Below are 11,027 nucleotides of genomic sequence, written 5' to 3' on the forward strand. Positions count from 1 at the left end.
GAGGAAGAATTAAGACAAAGTCAATACCCAATGACAGGAACAATGGAACAATTGGACCAGCTAGGAAACAACTCAAAGGAACACAATGTCACAAAGGACGCTTCCACAATTCCCACGGGCTAGTGAGTATTCTCTTCTTTTTCTTCATCTTATTATTATGTTTTGAAGAAAACATCTATTTCAATTATCCTATACCTGTCTGACTTTTGAATATTGAGTATACAAGGCTTAGGTAACTTGTCTTTTTCATTACTGCCCATGAATCAAAACTGACTGCATCTGAAGAGCTGTCTCCAATGAGCTTCAACTGTGCCTGGACATTATTTAGTTCATGATTATGAACTTTGAAATGAATGTACTAACTGGAAAATCATTTGGGGTCTTCTGGGATGAGAGCTGTGGCAGTTACATAATTTCTGTCCACTTGAGTGAAGGGGTGGAGTCTAGCCTGCCAATCAGGTCGCAGCTTGATGACCTCATTTATAGGCATGATGGAGATAAATAGCTCAAAGGAGGTTGTACCCAGTCTCTCTGCCTTTCCTTTCCTGCTGTTGAGACACATAGAGAGCTGGAGGAGACACATGGAGACCCAGCATTGTGATGATTCCACTGCCACTGGACCCACAAAACCTACACATGCATTTGGCATGTCTGCATGTACTGCGTGAATCTAAAGAGGATCTTCCTGCATTTGGCATCATTGCATGTGCTGCTTGAGTCTAAGGAGAAATTTATGGACTATTATTGGACATATGGTCAAATATCAGAATTATGGACTTGATCTGGACCGGCCTGGGATGTTATCTCAATATCCAATTACTCTTTTATGTAAGTCTCCTTCTTATACACATCAGTATCTATGAATTTGTTTCTCTAGTCAACAAAGACTAATACAAGAGTGACTTAATATTTTTTACAATGAAGACTTGTATATAGTGTTTCTTAGATTGTGTATTTTTTGTGTGTAATTAGATTGCATCATACACTGCTTATTGAGAAACATTCTGAAAGGATATTTTATGAAAAGTTTATTAGTAAATGTTCTTAGAAACAAAATCCTTAAATTTGTAATCAAAGAAGTTTTATACATAGAAAATTTAAAATTCCAATTTAATCACACAAAACCGTTCACCAATGTTATAGAGCAGCAGTTCTTAACCTGGGGGTCAGACCCCTTTGGGGGTGGAACGATCCTTTCACAGGGGTCGTCTAAGACCATATCTCCTCTGTCTTTGGGTGGGTCTTCCCACATGCAGATATGCCCACATATGGGGTCACCAAAACATGAGGAATTGTATTAAAGGGTTGCAGCATTAGGAAGGTTGAGAACCACTGTAGAATGTTCTGAAAATGGTCCTTTAAATGTGGACCATGTTGAGAGAAGGAGGCCAGATCTTTATTAGCAGTAACAAGTAATTTGATATTGGTTTCAGTAGAGGCTAAATATTGGAGGATGAAACAATCTTATTCTAAGGACAGTTCTTGGGGGAAAAATATAATCGTTTGGCTTTGTAGTTTAAACTGTCCTGTCAGTATTGGGAATAAAGTCCTTTGTCTTGAAGGAAAATCTACACAGCACATTACATCACCCATTAGAGTAATTAGCTTTTTTTGTGGACAAAGTGGAAATTTTAGTAAATTATAGCAAAATTACACTACATTTATGACTAGTTCCTGGAGAAATATATCATGCTTGGTAAAATAGAGAATAGCATCAACATAGCATCAAAATAGAGAAATGTCCTCAACAAGATGTATTGGCACAGTAGCTGCAACAATGAGCTCAAGCATAGGAAGAATTGTAAGGATGGCGCAGACCAGCAATGTTTCATTCTGTTGTGCATGAGGTTGCAATGGGCCTGAACCCACTCAGCAGTGCCTAACAGCAATAACAACAACATAACAATATTAAATTTTCTCCCATTTACGATCACCCACTTGCTATGAGGTGTCTGTTTCTCTGTTTCTTTTACTGAGTTGTCCAGCCGTATGAGTTGTTTGGTCAATGAAGTATTTAGAAACATGACAGAAATGTGGTTAAATACCACCTAGAGAGAGATCTCTGAAGTATGTAAAGGAGAGGAGAGAAAGGCCTATCCATACAAGTCATTCCATCTATTTGAGTTAAGACCACAGAGATAAGGTGATCATGCTTATTGAGCTGGTCCAAAGCTGCACTACCCAGACAATTATAATGTTTAATAAAATTATAAAGCCATTTCATACCACGTCACTAAACTCTGAAGCAGTTTTTTTAGTGCATTTGTTGTTGCAAATATGTAAGAGATAAGTATGCAAGAAAGATTCTTCTTTTACTTATTTGATTATAAACCAATAACTTATTTTTTATGCTGAAGGTTTATGTATTATCTATGATATAAAAAACACATCACACGGGAAGATAATATTTGGAGGAAATATACAAGCATTGTCATACAAATTGTAGTCGATATTAAAAACAGGTGGAAGAATACCACAAGATTACCATCAACATTATAGATAGGATCTCACAACAGTTTGCCATTTTCAATTTTAACTAAATGTCTTGGTAGCATCAATCTTTTACCTCAATGGATACCAAAAGTCTAGCATTTTTATAAATCTTTTAAGAAGATGAAAGTTATGGGAGATAATTTCTATTAAATTAATGATAAGCAGCGACAAATCTTGGATTTACCAATGCAATACAAATGCAATACAGGGAGCAGGGGCCGATCAGAACAATGACTGTGTGATATGCTGCCTAGGAGAGATCAGTTTAGTAGTTATCTCACCGTATTTTGGGGATTCGAAAGTGGTAATCTCAATAGATTATGTAATCTCTTTTTTAATTTGCTCAGGGGAGGAGTCTAGATTGTCAATCAGATTGCAGTTTGATGACCTCATTTGGAGGTGCAAATGACATAAATAGCTCGCTGGAGGCCAGACACAGACACAACCTGTGACATTCCTGTGGACAAGCCACATGGAGACCCATGATAGAGCCAGACCCCTGAAGCTGGATGAGCCACATGGAGACCCACACCAGCACCTGAGATGCTTCTACCATGACTGGATACACAAGACTTTCCACCCACTGGCCTGTAATTTTCCTGTATTCAGCATCATTGCATGGCTGTGTGAGTCTAAAGAGGAATTTAGAGTGGTGTCGACATATGGGGTAATATTGGATTTATGGGTTTGCTCTGACTGCGCTGAGATGTTTTCTGAATATCCAATTGCTCTTTAATATAAAATGCTCTCCTACACACACAAGTGTCTCCATGAAGTGGTTCCTTAGTCACCCCTGAATAACACACATGGGACAATCATGGAAGTATATTATGAAGAAGTTTTAAGAGAAATATTGAATATATCATGAACTGTAAAAAAGGGCAAACTGATCTGTCTTGCAAAAAGCATGACCAGAATGCTCCTATGAGGTAGAGAGGGCAAGACTTTGTACTATGTACTTTGGACATATAATCAGGAGATACCAGTCCCTGGAAAAGTATATCATACTTAGTAAGGTGGAGGGGCAGCAAAGGATAGCAAGGCTGTTGATTGGTGGATTGACACAGAAGTGTCAACAATGGGTTTAGAAATAAGACCAATTTGGAGGATGGAGCAGAATTGGACAATGTTTCTTTCTGTTGTGCCTGTGGTTGCTATGGGTCAGAACTGACCTGATGGCACCACCACCACCAATACTGGTACCCAAGGTCAGGAAATGTGTACCAAGGAATTACTTTTCCATAACAACAATGGAGCTCCTCATTTTTTGAGACTAGAAATGGTTGTCCTAAGATAATATATTGGGAAACTTATCACATCTACAATATAACCCAAGTTTTACACCTTCAGATTGTTTTTGTTCTCCAAACTCAAAGAATATTTCAATGGAGCAAGGTTTGATTTCTTGAATGCTGACTCCAAGATCATAGATTGTTGATTCAAGTAAGATTGAATATTTATGATGAATATATACAATGCTGATACACACTTTTCTTGATTTTAAACAATGCAGCATTCCTTTATTCAATGCAGGTTTTATGGTAAAATTAGGTGCCTTGGCTGATATTCCCTTGTTCGGTTCACACAACTGCCTCTTGATCTTTGTATAAGTTCTGCATGCTCACAATGAAGAGTTCGGTAATTCCAATTCTTGTCAAGGTTATTCACAGTTTATTACATTTCACACAGTTGAATTCCTTTGCCTGGTCAATAAAACACAAGTAAACATTTTTAATGGAATTGTCTGCTTTAAGTCAAGATTCATCTCACCTCAGCAATGATAGAACTTGTTCCATAATCTTTTCAGAATGTGGTCTGATCTTCTGGTAGCTTTCTGTCAATTTATTGCTCCAAGCATTGTTGAAAGATCTGAAGCTAAATTTTACTTGTGTGCAATATTAATGATAATGTTCTATAGTTTGAGCATTCCATTGGGTCACCTTTTTCTGGAATGAGCACAAATGCAGATTTCTTCCATTTTTTCAGTTTACTGTCTTTCAGATTTCCTGGCATACACAAGTGATTGCTTCCTGTGCTTCTTCCTCTTCTTGGAACATTTAAATGGGTATTCCTTCACTTCCTGGAGCCTTGTTTTTGGGTAATGCATTCACTACAGCTTTAACTTCTTCCTTCAGCACAATTGGTTCTTGCTTATATGGTACCTCATGAAATTATTGACTAATATATATCGTACAGCAATTTTGTTTGTTCTTTGAATCTTCTCTTGATGCTTGCTGCATCATTCAATATTTTGCCTACAGAAACTTGAAATTGTAATCAGAACTTTGGATATTTTCTTTAGTTCTCTCAGTTTCAGATATGCTAAATATGCTCTTCCTTTTGGTTTTTTAATTCTAGATCTTTTCATATTTTATCATATAATTTGGCTTTGGCTTTGGCATTTTGAGCTGCCTTTTGAAATTTTCTATTCAGCTCCTTGACTTCATCACCTTTTCCAAGTTTAGCTACTCTACAATTAAGAGCAAGTTTCAGAGTCTCTTCTTACATTCATTTTAATCTTTTCTCTCCTACCTTTTAGTGATCTTTTGGCTTTCTTCATGAATGATCATTTTGATGTCCTCTCATAGCTCTTTCAGCTCTTCTGTAGTGAGTTTTCAATTTGCCAAATCTATTCTTGATATGTTCTTAAAATTCAGATGGGATAGATTCAAGGTCATATTTTGGCTCCTGTTGAATTTTTAAATTTTTCTTGTGTTTTATCCTGAGTTTACTACATATGAGCAATTGATGGTCAGTTCCACAGTCGGCTCTTGTCTGGTATTAGCTGTATTGAGGGTCTTCATAGTCTCGATCTACAGAGGTGGTCACTTTGATTTCTACGTATTACATCTGGGGAAACCCACATATCTAGTCACCTTTTGTGTTGCTGAAATAAGGTATTTGCTATGAACAAATCATTGGTTTTGAAAAGTTCTATCATGTGACCTTCAACTTGATTTCCATCATCAAGTCCATATTTTCCAACAACCATTCCTTCTTCTTTGTTTCCAACTTTTGCATTCCAATCACCAATAACTATCAATGCATCTTGATAATATGTTTGATCAATTTCTGACTGAAGTCATTGATAGAATTCTTTAATTACTTTATCACTAGCTTTTGTGGTTGATACATAAAATTGAATAATCATTGTACTGATTGGATCTCATTGAAGGTAGATAGATATAATCTGATCACAGATAGCATTATACTTCCTTATGGATTTAGTAAGATTCCTTTTGACAATGGATGTCATGCCATTCCTTTTTAGTGTGTTATTTCTAGCATAGTGAATCATATGCTGTTCTGATTCAAAATGACCAATACCAGACCATTTCAGCTAACTTTTGCCTAGGATATCTATTTTCACCATTTCATTTTTAACCACTTCCAATTTTCTTAAATTCATACTTTGCACATTCCATGCTTCAATCATTAGATTTTTGCAGCAGTTTTTCTTTACCTTGAGCAAATGAAGATCCAGAAAGCTCAACTCCCACAGAATTTACCAGACTCACTTCACTGTGAACAACTCCTCTCCAGGAAATCATCTCCCCATCAGTCAGTCACTTTCAAATACCCCAGGTCCTAGGGAGCCCACCACCTGTCAGTATTTTAAACAGTGTTCTGTTTCCCTTGTTTATGCTATCAGTGCTTGGAAATGCTTCAAAGCTATGCATAAGGTTTTCAGTGGCTTTTTCTCAGACGTGGGAAGCCTAGACCTCCTGTTTTTCTCTCTTTCTATTGTTAGTCTGGAACATCCGGTGAAACGTGTTCACTTTGGATGACCCTGTTGGCATTTGAAATACTAGTACCATACTTTCCAGCATCACAGCAACACACAGGCCACCATGGTATGACAAACTGACAGACAGTTGGTGGAGAGAGATGCCCTATATACATTTTGTGAATTTAACTACTGTGGTAGTTATATAATCTGTTGTCAATTTGAGATCTATGAGTTAAGGGGTGGAGCTTAGCCTGTCAATCAGTTCTCAGTTTGATGACCTCATTTGGAGATGGGAAGGAGATAAATAGCTCCCTGGAGGTGGGGCACAGGTTCACTCTCTGAGAAATTCTACTGATAAGACACATGGAGCTGTGCTGATGGCAACAAGACCCCTGGACCTGGAGAAGCCATGTGGAGAACCACGGCAGCACTGAGATGGTTTCACTGCTACTGGATCCACAAGACTTTTCACCCACTGGCTGGTGATATTCTTGCATTCATCATCATTGCATATGGTTCATCAATCTGAAGAGGACTTTATAGATTGGTGTCGGACATATGGGCTAATATCAGACTTATGGACTTGATCTGTACTGGGCTGGAATATTATCTCAATATTCAATTGCTCTTATATATAAAGTTCTTTCTAATACACATATGAGTGTCTATGAATTTGTTTCTCTAATCAATGCAGACTAACACAACTACTTTGTAATGTTAGTGCCAATAATAATATAGTAAAGGTAAAGTCATAAAACACTTTATGTTTTAATGTTTGTGCTGGTGGTAGTTTCTGTCTAGTGGATTCCTACTCATGGTGTTCCAAATGTGAAAACTATTCCATTGGGTTTCCAAGTGTGTTCTCTTTAACCCTTTAAAGACGTCTTGTGCAGGATTTATCCAATGGAGCGTGTGTCCTTTGATTTCTTTTTCTTTTTCTTTTTTAAACATTTTACTAGGGGCTCATACAACTTTTATCCCAATCCATACACACATCAATTGTGTAAAGCACATTTGTACCCTTTGATTTCTTGAGTGTTGCTTCCATGAGCATTGATTGTGCATCCAAGTAAGATGGAGCCCTGGGCAATTTCAATCTTTTTCCTTTTATTATGGCATTACTTATTGGCCCAGTTGTGAAGATATGGGTTTTCTCTACATTGAATTGCAAACTTTAATCTTCATCAACAAGTACTGTACTTCAAGCCCTCTTTACTTTCAACAAGTAAGGTTGTGTCCTCTTAATAGCACACATTTTTCTCATTTTGCCTTTTTTCAGATTACTTGCTCAGCATCTATTGTGCTCATTGACCAAATCAAGAAGCAGTCACATGAGCCGAAAAAAAGAATAGTATGTGATTTAAAATCAGGGAAAATGTGTGCCAGGGTTGTATTTTCTCAATCATTAAGCTACCAGGTCATAAAGAAACCCAAACTCTATACAATAAATACCTTTTCATCATACAATTGAAGCTTCCTGAATCTGTATGTATTTGATTTTAAAGTGTTGATCCTTAGAAGTAATTCTACAACAAATCCCATGTTAAGAAGTAGGAAGAAAGGTTTTGAAAGTTGCCATATCCAATTTAGCTTTCACAAATATCTTATATTAAGGTAATAGCTAGAAATCAATAATAAAGAAAGCAGAAGTTAAACATTTCTGTACAACCTTAATATTATGTTATTTTACACCTCAAATAAATGTTTTAATACAATATGAATTTGTTTGACATTAAATAACAAAAAGACACATTAGAGTTCTTACAACCTTACATTTAAACTGAATGAAGTTCTAATTTCCTGGCATTTCACCTTTTTTTTTTTTTTTGCTTTTATTTTTTAAAGATGTTAGACTATACTAATTAGAAGAAAGGCTGGTCATTATAATGAGTATATTTATTAGAAACAAGTTTTAAAAAAGCAACATAAAATATCTTGAATGTTATTTTATTGCTATTTGGAAACAGGCTTTTTCAAAAATGTGTATTTTTTAATGCAGTGTAATTTCTAATTTGAATTCTTTTTCAAGCTAATGGTGTCTGCTGAGTAAGAACTGATTTGAAGTAAGGCAAACGCAAGTGTAAATCCAATTAAAATGCCCTATTTTGTTATTTATCTTCTCTTTTTTTTGCAAATTTAACTGCTTTATAATGTTAATACCCATCGTAATATATTCAAGGTAAATCCATAAAATACCTTATGTGTTAAGTCAAGCTGGTGATTGCTACTGTCTAGTAATTCCTACTCATGGCAACTGCCAGTGTGAAAGCTATCTGTTTGGGCCAGGTCCTGACCAAGACAGCCTCTTGTACCAGCTTCTCAAGAAGACAAATGACCTGGCTAAACGTCAAAGCACCTGAACTTCAAAGAACCTGCCTTTAGCATTTCACAGAACTTACCTGCCCTGGACAGAACACAGCCTCCCTCTCCCTAGCATTATTTCCTAAGAACAAGATGACCTACCTGGACAGAACACAGCCCCCCTCTCCCTAGCATTGCCTAAGAACAACATGATTTACTGACAGGACATCACCTGGTCTGAAACTTGCAACCACAGCACAAAGAACCTCCCTTCCATTAACCAGTCCATATGCCTTTTACTGCCCCAGTACCAGGTGTGACTTCCCTAACCTAACTCCTTGGGTCTCGGAATCTGCACAGGGGCTCAAGATGCACCTTCCCCTTTCCCTGCTCTCCCTTCCTTCCCAGGAGCTCTTTCCCTGCCTCAATAAAATCTTTCTCAACTTCAAATTCCTGGCTAAATTCTATCACTGTTCGGCATCTCCGTCTCCAGCCTTTCACTATCCTATTCCAAGATCTCGATATTTCCAAAGTATAAGCTGGCATGGCTTCTGAGAGTCCTCTGGGTGACTTCAATCTACCAGCATTCCAGCTAGTAATCAAGGTCTTAGTCACTTGTGCCACATGTTATAATAATTTTTATTATTTTTATATTCAAGAAAACTTTGGTGTTTTAAAATTATTATTCATTAATATTCACCTATAAACATCAATTTCCTTAAAACAGTCAAATATTAAGCAAAATTAGATCTAGTATTTTCTGTAGGAGCCCTGATGCCATAGTGGTTAGAAACTAAGATCAGCAGTTGGAAAGACCAGCCACCCCATGGGAGAAAGATGAAGTTTTCTACTCCTGTAAACTGTTGTGGTTTCAGAAACTTGGAGGGGCAGTTCCACCCTGCTAAAGAGTGCTATGAATTGGCATCAACAAATAGCAGCAAATGCTTTCTTTAAGTATGCATCATGCTTTTTCTAACCAACTGTGCTTTATTTCTTAATTGATATCAATTAAATTTATTTATTTTAAGTTATAAGAGAAGACTATTAACTATCGCTAACTATAATCTTATAAAAATGTGAAAATTGTAAGGTATTTTAACATTTTTCCAATTATGAGAAATTATGTTTGCATGAATAAAACAGTAAACTTATCTATATATACTGTTGTATTTTGTTTTTATTTCGAGTCTTAGATGAGCCTAAGTTTCATATCACAGCATTATATTTGTGACATGTCTCTAAATCATCTTTATTTTAAGTATATTGGAACACCATGGCAAAACATGTTTTCTAGATGTGAAGTCAAAAACACTCAAAAAAGATCTTGCTATAAATTCTACTTTTCTAACTTGCATATTAATGAGGGCCCAAAGGGTGTGGTAAAATAATTTATCTCGCCACCTTTTCAAAACTAAATTTTTGATTAAAATATATATTAGTATATTATGATTTCATAGAATATGAATTTATGATGGTCAATTATCTTAGGCTGGGTTCTCTAGGGAAGCAAATGAGGAAAGCTTGTTTATCTGTGTGTGTTATTTAGTTGGCAGTGTAGTGGTCATGCATTGGCCTGCTGAAAGCAAGGTCAGTAGTTTGAAACCATCACACACTTTGCAGGAGAACAACAAAAATTCTACTCTTTTCAGGAATTATTGTCTGGGAAACCTATCGGTGAAGCTCTATCCTATTCTACAGGGCTATTTTGAGCAAGAACTGACTCAATGGCAGTTATATTTTAAGTATATATATACATGAAAAGAAATATTTGAATATATATTCAACTTTATATACATTTGAATATATATATAATTGTTTTTATTGTTAAAGTGTCATCAATCAGTATCACTCATAATGACCCTATTTATAAGAGATCAAATAATTGCATGGCCCTGGACCTGAATTTGATCTGAATGTCAGGCAACTCCCTATCAATGTATTGCTACACAAGTAGATGGAGAATATTCAGCAAAATCCTACTTCCATGTAATATTAATGATATCATTCAATAATTTGAGAGTTCTGTTGAGTCATTTTCTTTTGAATGGATACAAATATGGGTTGCTTACAGTAAATTCTTTAAGTAGCTGTCTCCCAAATGAGCTTGACCTAGGCACAACTTAATTCTCAACTTGATATCTTTGATCTTCAAAATTTAAAAGATGTCTTGTCCAGCAGATTTTGTCTATGTAATGTATCATTTGATTTCTTCACTGCTGATTCCAAGATCATAGATTGTTGATCCAAGTAAGATGGAATAATTGACATCTTACAAATATTTTGCTGAAGATCATTCAACAACTCTTGCAGCCATGCATTGATAAGGAGTTGTCAGAGGTTCAGGACAGATTCAGAAAACAACAACAACAACAAAACATAAAACAAGGGATATCATTGCTGATATCAGATGGATCCTGGCTGAAAGCAGAGAAAACTGGAAATATGTTTATTTGTGTTTTGTTGACTAAGCTAAGACATTTGGGTATGTGGATCATAAAATACT

Source organism: Echinops telfairi, unplaced genomic scaffold, assembly GCF_000313985.2.
Source record: "Echinops telfairi isolate 266 unplaced genomic scaffold, ASM31398v2 ScPeMD7_7469;HRSCAF=8507_1, whole genome shotgun sequence".
NCBI lineage: Eukaryota > Metazoa > Chordata > Mammalia > Afrosoricida > Tenrecidae > Echinops > Echinops telfairi.